Raw genomic sequence first — 16,441 nt, 5'->3', positions numbered from 1 at the left:
GAAGCCCACCTATTCGTGACTTGTGTGGGAGTTACATATACATTCACCTTGTCATAATTCATCTAGCTGTGCGATGATGCACTGTGTATTTTTCTCTCTGAATGGTACACCTTAATCATAATTTTTAAAAAGTATAGTTGAGCCCCCAAACCACACGCAAACAACCACTTTTCTATTTTTAATACTTCATCTTCAACTTAATCCATCCGATACTAATAATGGAATAATTAAGAGACAGATCTTAAAAAAAGGTATTTTTATGCTGAAAAACATTAAATGAGGCTAGCACATAAACAAGTTAGATCGTCCAAGTTCCTTAAATGACTCAATCCTCTGCCTCTCACAATTCACATACCCCAAGAGCCAGCATTCCTAGCTACTTGCTGCTGTCTGAATACACGTTTGTTTTTTTCACACCTGCATCTTCATCTAATTCATTCAACAAGTATGTCTTTCGTCAAGAAACAAACTTGAACCAAAAGACCCAGTCTCTGTCCAGTGGGAAAAACAGATACTCAAATAACCACGCAAATAGTGTGAAAGTGCAGCTGTGATAACTGCTCAAAAGGAGGGTGTGTGATGAGTGAGCACTCATAAAAGGATTTGACTTAGAAAGTCAGGCTTGCCAAGGAAGTGACACAGGAATTGGGATTTAAAGGACTGAACGGAGGAAGAGCGATGGGAGCAGCTTTCCAGACAGAGGCGAATGGATGTGCAAAGGCCCTGAGGTAAGAGGAGGCTGGTGAAGAAGAGGAGCCGAAAGAAGGCCACATCCTTCTCTGCTTTCGAAGTGACCCCTCCTCCATCAAATCCTGCTCAAATGTCACTTCCTGTGTGTAGCTGTTCCCTCTTTTCCATTTGCACTGTAAATGGATATACCTCTCATACCATCATAGCATTCCTTTTATCCTTCTGTTAGCACTTAGTTCACTGAATTGCAATTATCTGTTTATACATCTGTCTCCCTCACTAGGCTGAGAATTCATGGAGGACGGGAGCAGTAAAGTATTATCTCTGTGTCTCTGCATACATGTATAAGCATATTTTAGGTGCTCACTAAGTGTTTTACGAGTGAAATAGGACAACTTAACCATGCCATGCACACGCAGACATAAACATTTTAACTTGAAACTGTATTACCTACTTTGTGAGCTGTCTCGATTTTTTTCTTTTTTTTTTTGCAAAGACTCAGCTGGAAAGTAGCAACTTTTTAAAAAGCCTCTTTGCCCCCAACCTTAATGAATCATAAGGTGTTATTTACTTCAGCATCAGAAACAGCTGTCCTGACTTTGTTAACACAACGTAATTCATTTTATAAATATCACACAATTATCTAATTTCTAAGTCTCTGCATGCTTTGAAAGGTGTTATTTTGGAAACAAGTCCTGGCCCATCCTAGGGAAATTCCCAAACCAGCATTGTCATGGCTAAGTATATCCACAGAAGCCTTGCAAGGCCGGGGAGGAGGCATAAATCCCCTGCTGTGGACATTCAGACTGCTGACAGCCGGGCAGGGGAGGGGTCTCCACACCCCCAGGTCTGGCTGCAGCGGCCTGGCCTGCTTGCACTCACGGGTAATAATTTCAGAGCCCAGCAGAGCCGAGGCTCAGCTTCCCTTCCCCAGAGCAGCACAGCGCCTCCGCGCAGCTGCCGGCCTGCCTGCCTTTGTGGGATTCGCCAGCAGACGCGGGAGGGGTTAGAAAACAGAGACTGGCTTGTTTGCCGGCCCTTTGCTGAGCCCTCCAAATGGGAGTAGCAGCCTTGGAGGTTTCCTTACCTGGTGTCAGCAACTCCAGGGCCCACTCTCCAGCCACCCCCAAACCCATCCCACCCTCTCGGGGAGAGGAAAACAATGAGATCAAGATTAGGGTATTCCTGTTGCAACCCAATCCGCAGGCTCTCGGGCTATTCGATAGGGGGTTGTCAGAAAGGGCTCTCCCCGCCGGTCCCCCACCCAAGGTCTATCTGGGCCTGACATCTCTGCAGGATTAAGGGGGGAGAGCGGGCAGCAGTGGTGGGAGTGGTAATTTAAAACCGCGCTTCCCGCAGCCGTGTTTATGAATACAAGGAGCTGTGTGCTGGCCCTTCCCATACTCACGGGCACGCTCCTGGAGCCCGGGCACTGAGACCAGGTCCCTGAGAGCCGCCCTCGCTCAGACCCAGGCCGCTGCACACCACTTCCTCCTCCGCTGTCCGCGCTGAAGGGCAGGATGTGGGCCTCCTGGGAAAAGAGCCCTTTGCCAGCAGGTCACGCGGCTGCCCTTTGATCTCTTCCCACCAGACTGGGTTTGCCTCCTGGGTTGGGTTTTTTTTTACATGCTTTAAAAAAAAAAAAAAAAAAAGCCTGGCATACATGGAAGTTAGTACTTATTACAGATTTCCTGCCTTTATCTCATTTAATTATAAAATCTCCTGGGAAGAAGGAAGAGAGTCTATGAAGGGCCAGGGCAAGGAGCAGAATCCATCCAGAACAGAGCGGGAGAGGAGGGGGGGCGGGGGGCGGGAGGGGCTGAGGAGGGGGTTGGCGAGGGGGGCACTGAGATGGCTGGGGCTACTGGGTGTGTTTCACAGTGTATCCCTCCCCCTGCTTCATGCTTAGGATGGAAGCTGTCTGTCTTACACAACCTGTCCTCGCACATGTCTCGACCTCAGAGGCAGGGCCAGCCAGAGGGAAAAACTGTGCAGTTGGACTGTGGTGGCCCGAGATGCCCCAAGATCCTTCTGCCCCCACGCCTGTCCTAGAAGCCTGTATCCATGCTTTATACGTGTACTAGTTTCTGCTTATCTGCAGGACACATGTGCCAAGAAGCCCAGTGGATGCCTGAATCTAAGGACAATGCAGAACCCTACATATGTTATGTTTTTTGGCTACACATATAAACCTACGATAAGTTTAATTTATAAATTAGGCGCAGAAAGAGGTTACTAATGATAAAGTAGGACAATTATAACTGTAATAAATATACTGTAATAAAGGTTAGGTGATGTGGTCTCTCAAAATGTTTTATTGTACTGCACTCACTTTTTCACTTAAAGGAAGTGCCTTATGGCTTCTCTGTGGCATATCCAAATTGCCAGCACCTCTGCTCTTGTGCTTTGGGGCAATATTAAGTAAAATAAGGATTACTGGGACACAGCACTCCCGGCACAGAGATAGTCCATCTGATAACCAAGACAGCTCCGAACTAACAGGTGGGGGAGCGTATACAGTGTGGAGACACCAGACAAAGGGGTGAGTCACATCTCAGGCAGGATGGAGTGGGATGCGGGAGATTTAAATCCCACTACTCAGAACAGAGTGCAATATAAACCTTATGAATTATTTCTAGAATTTTCCATTTAATGTTTTCAGACGGCAGTTGATGGAGGGAAACTGAAACCACGGAAAGCAAAACTGTGGATAAGGGGGGACCACTGTATGTATTCCCTTCTAAAGAAAAGAATATCCCTAGGGATGAGTCAGAATAAATGGTCCTGCCCTGGGAACCCTCTCAGAACGGCCCTGTCTCCATCCCCCTCCTCACACATGCTTAGGGTCCAAGTGCATGCCTTATTGGGGCATCTCTTACTTTTTCAGGAGAGTATTTTACCTATCAGTCACTCCCAAAAGAATGTAAGCCCCAAGAAGTCAGGAAATGTTTAGTGTATAAGAGGCACTCATTAAATGTTGATGAAGTAAACTAAGAATTTTCGGTAATATGGTTGTAAACATGAAATCTCCAAACAAATGTTACATTGGTTCACTTCAAATACCAGAGAGCCTGTACTTTAAATAAACCAACATTTATTCAGAAATTATGTGCTAGGACGAGTCACAGGCAAATTTGAACCCATAAAAGCAGCGCTGCTGGATTTTAAAACTTCTTTATTTTCCCCTTAATGGGATGTATTCTGTTGTGGTAGACATGTGAATCCTTTCAAAATGAAGCTGAAATGTCTACACAACCCCTCCTGAGCGCCTGAGAAAATGCTGGGGAGCAACTCCAGCGGTCCTCCTCCGAGGGTGCTCAGCAGTCCTAGCTGTATAACATTGTGTTTACACTCCAGACCTGGGGCCTAGCCCTCTAGATGAATGGTCTGGATTGAGACTGAGGCCAGCTTTCTGAAATGGTGACTTCAGCACTCCTGTGGGCCAGACCCATCAGCCCTAAAGCCCCGAAAACTACACAGGAAAACTGTAGGAAAGATTATAACTGTATCTCTGAGTGCTTACCCACTGCTGAAATTTTGTCTAATCTCTCCTCACAGCTGAAATGTGAAGAAAGCAAGGATCTGAAGCTCCATAGGACCAATTGTTTAACAGAATAAAAATGCTTTAGCAATAAGGTCTCTCAGCTTTTAAAGAAAACAAGGCCACTGTGGATCCAACTCATGGAAACTAAAAGTCCCCCCCCACAAAAGATTAAAATTGTGGGGTATATAGTTATCAAATTCTGCTATCTCAAAAAAGTTACAAATTAACAAGGCTCATTTCTCACAAGCATACTGGGGGCGGGGGGGGGGGGGGGGGGGCGGGGAAAGGCATATAAACTACGTTTCCTGGAAGAAAAAAAAAGTACATTATGGTCACTCACACTCAACATTAGGAGCTTGAGATTTTAAATTCTACAAGTATATTCTATAATCCAGGCATCAGCAAACTTTCTATTAAAAATACTAAATATGCCCTGGCCTGGTAGCTCAGGTGGTTAGAGTGTTGTCCTGATAGGCCAAGGTGGTAGGTTTGATCCCTGGTCAGGGCACATACAAGAATCTACCAATGAAAACATAAAATAAGTGGAATAACAATTTGATCTCTCTCTCTCTCTCTCTCTCTCTCTCTCTCTCTCTCTCTCTTTCTCTCTCTCTGGTCATTGACTAAAATAAAATTTTTTTGAACACTAAATAATTTTGGTTTTTTGAGCCACATGGACCTTTTCCCACCTTCACAATTATGCCTGTATAGCCATAGATAATACGTAAAGAAGTGTCCCAATAAACTTTATTTACAAAATCAGGTCATATAATCAATGGTTGAGTTCATCAGCATTACCAATAATATTAAATTGTGAACAACAACAAACTTTAACAACCCTATCCCAAGCACAGTTTTGTTAGCACTGAATTTCAACTAAACACAACTCAACTGCCCTGGGCTAGTGTTTCGGCAGAATATTAATGACAATGATCCTTTGTGTTTGAAGATCAAGCTTCAAAACTGTTGAAATGTTCCCAGCAAAAATGAGAATCTATGCTTTCTCTTTAAAATAATGGTGAGTTTTCAGAAACTGCGTGCATATGTTGACATTTAAGCAGCTGGCACATACAAACGCGGGATATACTCAGAAAAAGTATATTTTCACATGGAAATGCAATCAATGACTCGGATCTGAATATACCTATCTAGTCAGAACCACCATATTCAGTCACTTGCTAGAACACCAAACTAAGTAAGCCATGGGGATAAAAGGACCTATGTCATACTTTAAACAATAAAAATTAAAAGAAAAGGGGGGGGGATATTAGCTTTAAACAGGATCTTATGTGTCAACTGGGAGAAAAAATAACATTTAATTTATACAAAGAAACTGAGGTAGAGAGAACTTGTCACTTGCCCAAGATCACAAAGCCCAATTGTAGAGGAGGCATGACTACACGACAGTCAACTATGTGCTCTAAGCAGGGACAATGTCAGCTATGGCTCAACACTGTATTCCCAGCCTTGAGAACAGATCCTGGCACACAGGAGGCAATTAAGAAATACTTGTTGAATAAACAACTACAGAATTAATGAATAAACAACAAATGAGCCCGACCAATATACTTTCCCATCAAAAGTTGTATGCACTTATAAAAACCTTATTGAAAAAGAACGTTCTGTGTGTAACTTTCTTCCCAATGTTGAATTGTGCATTTAGTCCTTCAGACACCACCATAAACTGCAGAACTAATGTGAGCAGCCTCAAGGAGTCGGAGCACCACTCAAGGCAGCTGATTCCATCCTCAGGAATGATTTATGCATGATGAAAATCTGTCTGGAACATCAATGATGTCTTTATCTTCAACTACTACTCACAGAGGACTCAGCCTTAGTGTACTCATACTGTTTGTCCGGGGTTTCCCAGGACTTGTAAAATGCAAGCCTGATTGCTTGGAGGGGTTATGGCTTATTTCACATTATCTACACCCACTCATCCATCACCGTGGGACTTTGTGGCATACAAAGCAAGCTCTTCAAAGCAGGGGTTAGGAGGCACTCTCTAACTATTCCTGACTGTTGCCATATTTCCCCTTCCTGACAACAGACCGGACAGGTGCTGCCCCGGGAGACCTTGCTGTATAGAGTGGCACTCCTACTCGACCACCATCAGATCTAAAGCACCTCGCCCAGCTCCATACTTGAAGGTCAAGTGGAAACAACCTGCATTCCTTCCACAGGTGTTGGCCTTTTAAAAGGAATGCAGACTTTGAGCTCCATTTATGTTTTCAAAATATTGCTTTTTCTTTGAACTTGGAATGTGTAACTTTATCCACAGACTGTGCAATTTTACATTCACCCAGACACTGTTTCTATGACATGACTCTTCAATAGCTCAACTATTTTTAAAAATCTTTAGAAAAATCCCACAATAGAGAGCTAGAGAATAGACTTTCTTCTACATTTCCTTAGAAAATCCACATATAAATGTAAATGAATAAATACACACATGTGTGTATATACCTTTTAAGGGGGAAAGGGTGGATGGCAGCCTTAAATAAAAGGTCCAGAAATTCAACAGCCACTTGGCCTTCCTTTCTAAGCCTTTAACAATGACTACTCAGCAGTAGCCCATTAGCGAACCAGAAGTAATTAAGGGTAGGAAAAGTCCTGCTCCTTAACCACTTAGTCTTTTAAAGAAAAACACTACCAAATATGTGTGGCTAATTTTAAAAAATTCTGCAAACTTTCCCAACTGTTGAAAAGGAACAACAAATAATATTATATAAATTTCAAAATAATTAAAAACATTTAAAATATATGAGCTCTGTAAATAAAATTTTTAGACAACACTTTTCAATTCGTTGTGCTTTATTGACATAATGCTCTTCTGGAAATACTATTAATGAACTTTTGAAAAATTTAATACTGAAAGCAGCATACATATAGGTACTTTCATTTCATTTCACACACGCATAATTTTCCAGGGTGACACACATACACAGACAGACACACCTTTATAGAACTGAAATGCCAGATTCAAAATAAATTCATAACATTTACAGCATAAATTCAGACATCTGAGGGGGGTTTCCCACAATTAAATTCACTGTGCTATCAACAAAATCAGTTTATTTTAAGATTGCCTGTCCAATATATAAATTTCCCTTTGTGTTTGAAATACTTTTATCAGATAAGATAGCTTTTGTTTGAACTGCTATTTTGAGAATTTGCTTTGGGGTTTTGAATACACACAGTGAAGTAACTTGAGATTTCCTACCCTGCTTTAAAATGTGTTTCTTCTGTCTGTTTGTATTTAGTAATTTCCTGTCAAATAACCTCACATAATTAACTTTCCTTGCTCCAACCTACTTTTTTCCCCCCTATTCCTACTTCCTGAGAACAGCAATAAAATGCTGATTACACTTTGCTGTTATCTGCCTTTTCCTCCTCCATCCCCCTCCTTCACTCCCTTTGTCAGAGCCCACTCTCAGGTTTCAGCACTTGGTGGACTCAGGGAGGCCTGGAACAGAAAGGAAGCAAATCCCATGACAGGAGTTCCTGTTCATCAGCATTTATTGGGGAGCCCCATTGTGAGCTGGGCCAATTAAGTAGTGGGAGGTATGTCCGATTCTTTTCCCCAAAATCACGGAAATCCATGGACCAAATCCCCCTCAACTATTTCTGATGTGTATGCAAATACCTCCCTCCCCATCAGTCCTGATTAAGAGTTGAGATGACTGGAAAGCTCTGTGGTCCTAAGGGGCTCAGGAGAGGAAAAATACCCACCAACGCTTACAAATTTTTATTTACAGGTATTAATAGAAATTAAACCTGGCTTTTTTCATACAACTGAATGGATCAGCCCATGTTACTTCTTGATAATTAATCTTTCATTTCACACTAATTGAACACTTCATTGAAATTATACAACTCATTCATTCGCTTTATTATGCAGACATTCCAAAGGCACACTTCCTAAGATGTGGCAGGAGGAAAAAAAGCAAAAATGTTGACTACATGAAATATTAGTGTTGGTACTTGCAGGACATAATGATGGATCACCATTATGTCCAGCAGGGTTTCTTACCTTTACCCTATTGATACATCTGCCCAATTAATTATTTGCTGTGGGGGGCTGTCCTGCTCACTGTCCTGTAGGATGTTTAGCAGCACCCATGACCTCCAGACACTAGATGCAAGTATTGTATTTTCTTTTTTTTTCTATTTTTTAAATTTCTTTATTGATTAAGGTATTACATATGTGTCTTTATCCCCCCATTACCCCTTCACTCGTGCCCTCACCCCCCCCCCCCCCGTTGTCTGTGTCCATTGGTTAGGCTTATGTGCATGCATACAAGTCCTTTGGTTGATCTCTACCCCTTACCCCCACCCTCCCCTACCTTCCCTCTGAGGTTTGATGTTCTGATCAATGATTCTCTGTCTCTGGATCTGTTTTTGTTCATCAGTTCATGTTTGTATTTTCAGCTGTTATTTGTGACCATCAGAAATGTCTCCAGACATTGGCAAATGTCCTGGAAACAAAATCACCCTCGGTTGAACAAAAGTGGTATATACTTAACTCAGAATAGTAAAGCTGCTTCTCTTTATTCCTTACAGACAAAAACACAGTTTGTGAAAGCTCTAGCTACTTCACCATAGGAGGGACACAACCTTATAATTCCAGAAAATGTCTCCACACCGACCACTTCACATGTAAGAAAAAAATGATCATGAGTTCAAATCATGACAGGCCTTAAGTTCACAAGTGACACATCTCAGTGTTCCAAACCCATTGCAAAGAATAAAAGAAATGTAAGTACCCAAGGACAAAAATCACAAACATTTTCATGGACCAGAAACAGACCAGTAATGCCAACTAGCAAGAAGGGCTAAGCCACAGGATGCTGGAATCCGAGCTCCCTAAGCCAGTAGTGTTTGTGAGCTATGCCTGATGGCAGAGTCCACACCCAGCAGTTCCACTCCCAGGTGCCCTAGAGAAACTCTTGAATGTGTGCATCAGTTGACTTGTACAAGAGTGTTCACAACTGCACCACTATTGGTAGCAAAAAGTAAACCACAAAAGTCCACTAGTTGGAGAATGGATAAATATACTGTCATGTATGCCAATGATGTAATATTATTCACAGCTACAACAGAAAAATAGCTGCTCCAGATAACACTAGTGAATCTTAGAAACATGATCTTTAATAAAGAGCTAGTCACAAAAAGACTACCTATAATGTGATAATATTTTTTACATAATTCAAATACAAACAAATCTAAATATATTAAACTTATTTTTTAAAACCCAATGTGTGTTTCTTTAAAAGCAAAAGTGAGAAATACTAAATTCAGATTAGTGATTTTCTCTGGGGAGGAAGTAAGTGGTTATATATACAGGTAAAGTGAAGTGCATTGGAAATGCCTGTGGTGAATTAATTGGCATTCATTTACTCTAGGTAAGTTATAACATACAACTTACCTATACAGTGCATGTGCAGGTGTGTGTATTAATTGTATATATCAAATATTATATACCAATTTTTTAAAGTTCAATTTCAGGAAAAGGAGAAAAAGACCTAGGAAAGTGATGGCAAACAAAAAGCAAAATATTAAAGGATGTACTTCAGTAGCATAAAAAAGTGACATAAAGAATTTTTTTAAATGCATGGGAATATAAGAAACAACAAACAAAGAAATTGATAAAGTACCAGTAAACATGATTAATCAACTGAGAACGTAACCAATTTTTTATGTTAAAAGGGGCAAAGTTAAAACTTTAGGCCACAAAACCAAGATGGGGTTATTTAGTGGGTACTAATGCTACAGACCTTTTCATAGTCAGGAGGATAGTACTACACATACTGAATAACTATATATTTTATTAGAACAATTTATGCTTCCATAAAACATTGGATCTTAAACACTTAAAAGCAATCACTGAAAAACATTAGAAATTTCATTTGTGCCTTCCAATCCAGCAAGTGTGTGTGGGGGGTAGGGGGGAAATATTAAGACGAAGTTTTATGGAACCATTATCAGGAAATGAGAAATAAAGAAACTAGGAGAAAAAAAGGTAAATAGGACTCACTAAATATGTTGTAACAAGGTGGAAATAAATCAAAATGCACATATAATCACAATAAGGTTAAATTCATAAAATGCACCTACTGAAAGAAAATCTCAGGGAGACTTTAAGAAGAGAAACGTAGCCCTGGATAGTGTGGCTCAGTTGGTTGGAGAACCGCCCCACACGCCAAAAGGTCTTTGGTTCAATTCCTGATCAGGGCACATACCCACCTGCTGGTTTGATCCCTAGTCCGGGAGCATAGATGAGGCAACTGATGGATGTTTCTCTCTCACTCTATCTCAGTCTCTCAATATCAGTGGGAAAAATATCCTTGGGTGAGAATTAACAACAACAAAATCAATGACCATGTCCCCAGGTGAGGAGAGAGAGAGAGAGAGAGAGAGAGAGAGAAATCTAAAACACTCCAAGAAAGACTAAATATAAAGGATTAAAAAAGATATGAGGCAAATAATAACTGAAAGTAAGGCTGTTGTAATATCAACATCAGAAAAAGTAGAATTTAAGGCAAAAACACCTAAAGGTTAAAGGACAACTTGCCATAACAATAAAAAATCCATGAATATGTAACCATCTATTGCTTGTGTATTTTAAATAATAAAGCCTTAAAAGTGAAAAACAAAAACTAATGGAATTATGAGATTTTGTCAATCCAAAATTCTAATGAGATGTTCACACACCTATGTTAAACACTGTAAATCAAGAGGTCAAATATCAGCAATGATGTTGAGAATTAAACAAAATTAACTATTCAATAAATACATTTAGAAACTTGGAGTCAGCAAGGAGAGTGTATCTGTGATTTTCTAATACACATAAAGCAATTACTAAGATTGACTCTGTGCTGTCACAAATGATGTCTTAATGAAAATCCAGAGTCCATTTCATGCAGAGCTTGTTCTCAAAATTTATTATTAAAACAGAAAATAAAAAGTATTTATATGGGAAGAGAAGAATCCAACCTAATGAGCTAATTATCCAACTTAAGATGAAAAAGAAAATACTATTCACAAAGTAGAAGGAAGGAAATGATAAAGAAAAACTATGTGAGTAAAAACAATATTTGATGACTAATTAAGCCAATGTTATTTTTAAATATTAAGATATATAACCCTCTGAGAAGGTAATAAAAAAAAGGAAAGGAACAAACAACAATATCAGAAATGATAAAAGACACAGCAGAGATTACAAGTAAGAGAGTACCTGACCATTTGTGCCAATAAAATTTAAAATTACATAGTTTCTCTTTATTGAAGTATCACAGCAAATAATTGAGGAATTAGTACATCACCAGTTTGAAAACTCCAATGAAATAATGTATCTGGATAATGATCATCAGAGGCTGCTACAATTATAAAAAGAAAGATAACTGGACATCACAAGCCTTTGAATGGATGAAGAAAATATCACAGATAAATAATTCTCATTCCTCGGAAAAAAAAATGAACCCAAATCCAAGCAAACCTCTAGACTACAGCTGTCCAACAGAACTTTCTAGAACAGTGATTTTCAACCGATGTGCCACAAGAATTTTTAAAGCATGCAACTCCTGACTATTTAGTCAGGGAGACTGACCTCTTTTCCCTGAGATTGTCAACTAAAAAATCCCTACCACCATCCTGGGAATGGAACAGACACAGTGATTCAGAGTCAGGACCCGGAACTCCAATTCAGGATTTAAGAGTAGGGTATCTCAATCCACAAAAATCATCACTGGGCATCTAGTTATTGGTATAAAAACAGAAACAGAGGTTAATGGAACAGAATCAAAAGCCCAACAATTAACCCATCCATATATGTCAATTAATTTACAACAAAGGAGCCAAGAATATACAGTAGGGAAAGAACAGTCTCTTCAATAAATGGTGTTGAGAAAAGTGGACAGCCACATTCAAGAGAATGAAAGTGGACCATGATCTTACACCATGTACAAATATTAACTCAAAATGGATTAAAGACTTGAATGTCAGACCTAAATCCATAAAACTGCTAGAAGAAAACATAGGCAGTAAACACCTTGACGTCGGTTTTGGTGACCTTTTTTTTTTTTTGTATTTAAGTCCAAACGCAAGGGCAACAAAAGCAAAAGTAAACCAATAGGACTACATCATACTGAAAGTTCTGCACAGAAAAGGAAATTATCGGCAAACCAAAATGGCAACCTCCTGAAAAAGGAGAATATATTTGCAAATCATCTTGATAAGAGGTTATCATCCAAAATATATTTTAAAATGCATCAACTCAAAAACAACAGCAAAAATCAGTCTAAAAAATGAACAGAGAATCGGAATATACATTTTTACAAAGAAAACACCCAGATGGCAAATAGGCACATGAAGAGATGCTCAACATCACTAATCATGAGGGAAATGAAAATCAAAACCATAAGGAGATATCACCTCACTAGTATCAAAAAGACAAGAGAGAAGTGTTGGTGAGGCTGTGGAGAAAAGAAAATCCTCATGCACTGCTGATGGGAATGTAAAATGGTGCAGCCACTATGGAAAACAGTATGGAGGTGCCTCAAAATGTTAAAAATAGAACTACCACACGATCCAGCAATTCCACTTCTGGGTACCTATCGGAAAAAAAAGAAGAAAAAAAAAGAAGAAAACACCCATTTGTAAAGATGTATGCACCCTTATTTGTAAATATATATGCAGCATTATTTACAATAGCCAAGATATAGAAACAATCTGTGTTCATCAATGGATAAATGGGTAAAGATGATGATGTAGTGTGTGTGTGTGTGTGTGTGTGTGTCTCACAGGAATACTACTCAGCAATACAAAGAATGAAATCTTGCAATTTGCAACAACATGGATGAACCTAGGGAGTATTATGCCAAGTGAAATAAGTGAGACAGAAAAAGAAAAATGCCACATGATTTTGTTTATATGTAGAATCTAATAAACAAAATTAAACCAGACTCATTTCATAGATACAGGGAGCAGACTGGTGGTTGTGGGGTGGAAGGTGGGTGATGAAATGTGTGAGAGAGATCAAGAGGTATGATCTTCCAGATATAAAATAAGTCACGGAGATGTAATGCACAGCATGGGGAGTAGAGTCCATTTTAGTGTATTAACTTCGTATGGTGACAAATGGTAACTAGACATTGTGGTGATCATTTCACAAGATACTCAAATGTTGAAACCCTATGCTGTACACCGGAAACTAATACTACTGTAAGTCAATTATTCTTCAATTTTAAAAAGTGCATGGGTCCCAGCCAGTTAGAATAGTGGTATAGTCCAGGTTGGGTTTATATCCGCCTCTGCAGTTACCCAGGACCTTGGACTATGCTACTTATCTTCATGCCTCCATATCCCCATGGGTAAAACAGGGATAATAATAGTACCTCCCTAATAGAACTAATGTGAAGATTTAAAAATTTAATATGTGCAAAGCACTTAGGAAAGGTCTTAGAAAACAGAAAGCACTCAATAAACCTTCGATGTTGTTATTAGGAGCTTTTCAATTGATGCCTCTGGGCCCAAGTTCTTGAAAACCCTAAGCTTCTGCTTCCTTCTTTTTAAAAACATAATATCCCTGTCCTCGAAGCACTGCTATGCAGTTGTAGGAGCAAATAAAAGGCAAAACAGTGACATAAATTGCCAGGGTTATATCAATAGTAGTTGCAGAACTAAGTTCCTCTTCATTTCAAAGAATCAAGAGCTCTTTTCTGTTTTTCCTTGTACAGATTGTTATTTGTTCACTCCCTGGGTTACCAAGAATTTCATAGAGTAATTTTGTTTCATAAAATTAGCCACTCTCTGTGCATAATACACAATTAAAGGAATTTCCTCCAGAAACGTAGCACATTAATCAGCTGGGTACATACCAGCATATGGATGCCCAACCATTAAAGATGTCTAAACAATTTAGTTAACCTTTAGCAAAAGTATGCGTGCACAGTGGCCGAATAGTTCCGAGTAAAAGATGTTAATGATTCTTTTTTAAAGCACTATGTGCAATGTTTATCCCTGCTTCTATTTAATAGCCCACATTATTTTTTAAATGTAGCAAATTCAGGACAATGTTTTGTTGTGGAAGCTTTGTTTTCAGGATATGAGAAGAAATGAAACATTAATTCTTGCTTGTGAGAAAGGCTACCTGAAGATTTCCAAAAGCAAAATGAGAGAATACAAATATAGCCATGACATAGATTAATTTTAAGGTCAGTTTCATAAAATAAGCCCTCCTTAGCATTCCTAACCCACTCTCAAAGCTGGCCAGAGCATATTTAAGCATAGGCTAATTACTTTGTGGGTTAGTCAAATTCTCTGCTCCTTTTCCTCACCAGCTGTTCACAAGGATCCCTTCCTCTTTCACTGTTGATAATTTTACTGACTGTGAACTGCCTTTAACAAACAAACCATGAAAAGAGGTAATGGGAAGGCACAATCACATTAAATTAGTCCATCTTTCTTCTTTGAGACAGTTCTGATGAAATGTTGGCAGGGGGTCGGGGAGAGAAGTAACTAATAGCTACGAATTATGGCTTGAAATTTTTTGAGTCCCAACATGTATAATGAATAATAAGAACTAATTTCAAGAATCACACAGCACACAGGTTACAGAACTGTTAAAGAAGCCTACTATGATCATCGTCTTGAGATAATACAGTGACATAACCTGAATGCAAGCAAAATTCAAAAGGAACCAGGCAGAAGTGGTACCACTACATATTTTGGGTCTGAGAGGTATGTACTGATATTCCAACTAAACTCCTGCAGTAAAACGTTGCAAAGATAACCAATGTATGGAGCCCAGCCAGAGGGCAGGAGAGCAGTAGAGATAACCAGCCTTTCGAGAAGTGAGTCATAAATAGCATTTCATGTGCTACCCTGAGATGAGAAGGAGCCCACAAATATGGGAGGTTGATTTATGATGAAGGTAGCCCTGCAGGGCATTTGGGAAAGAATGGTATTTTCAACAAGCGTCTGGTTCGATTTTTATACCCATCTGGGGACAGCCCTTTATTTCCCAGCATGCGTAAAAGTCAATTCTGAGTGGATTGTACATCTACATGAGAAAGATAAAACAATAAAGTCTCCAGAAAACATCAGAGAATAGCTCTAGGATTTGGGAGTAGAAAAAAAAATTGCTTAAACAGCACACGAATGGCATTAATCACAAAGAAAAAGACTGATGAATTTGAGGACATTAATATTAATATCTCCCGTTCATCAAAAAGCACCATTATGAGAGCAGAAAGGCAAACTGGGGTGGGCAAAGATATTTGTAAAACACATAACTATCAAAGGGCCCACTTTCAAAGTAGACAAAGAACTCTTACAAGTCGAAAAAGTAAAATTAAATTCAATAAAAAATGGTCAAGAAATTTGAATAAGTTCTTCAGAAAGAGGGTAATGAAATGTCTACTAAGCACAAGAAAAGGTTGTCAACTTCATTAGCTATTAGAGGGAAATGTAAATTAAATCAATGATGAGACATTACTACACACCCACCAGAATGACTAAGATGAACAAGTCTGATAACGCCAAATGCTGACGAGGATGTAGAGCAATAGGAAACGTCATGCACTTTCAGTGCTAATAAAAAGGCACAACTAGCTTCCAAATCTGTTTGGTAATGCCTATAAAAATTGAATAGATGAAAACGTCATAACCCAGCAATTTCACTCATAGGGATGTATGTTTGTGTGGATGTGTACATATCTAACCAAACTGTACATGCATATCTATCAAAATATTTGTGTAAAAATGTTCACAACATCATTACTCATAATGCCGAAAGCTAGAAACCATGTATGCCCATTAACAGTAGAGTGGATAGTCTATATTCATATCATAGAACTTTATATAGTGACTAAAATAAATGTGATCCCACATCTTTAGACCTCTCAAACATGGTGTTGAGTGTGTGTGTGGTGGAAGGCAGGCTCCAAAAAATACAATGATATTCTATTTATTATACACCTCAACATCTGGCAAAACTAGCTTTAGGGAAGGCATGAGGGTGGTCTCCAGGGTCCTGGCAATGATTCAGGTGCTGCCTATGAGGGAATTATACTCATTGAACTGCACACTTGCTTCTTTTACTTGATCCCAGTAGCTCTGCTTCTAGAACTTTGTCTTAAGGAAATAATGACCAACATGAAATTTCTTAGGCACAATATGTCATAGAGTATTATTTACAATGGCAAA

At 39.2% G+C, this 16,441-nt stretch overlaps 1 long non-coding RNA gene across 3 annotated transcripts in view; it reads right to left on the bottom strand.

The window, feature by feature from the left end:
• The window catches only part of LOC308516060, a 386,889-nt gene that overhangs the window by 153,508 nt on the left and 216,940 nt on the right, over nt 1-16,441 (bottom strand). For 2 of the 3 annotated variants that reach the window (XR_013995695.1, XR_013995696.1), the window contains exon 1: nt 2,099-2,276. The exons of the other annotated variant lie outside the window; for it this stretch is intronic. This is a non-coding gene — a long non-coding RNA (uncharacterized lncRNA). Of the gene's footprint in view, nt 1-2,098; nt 2,277-16,441 lie in introns of those variants that run through there. 3 annotated transcript variants of the gene reach the window in all.

This window comes from Myotis nattereri (assembly GCF_964212035.1).
Source record: "Myotis nattereri genome assembly, chromosome: 3".
In the NCBI taxonomy this organism is placed as follows: Eukaryota; Metazoa; Chordata; class Mammalia; order Chiroptera; family Vespertilionidae; genus Myotis; species Myotis nattereri.
Note: the sequence above shows the minus strand (reverse complement) of the source record. Positions and strands in the feature narration are given on the sequence as shown.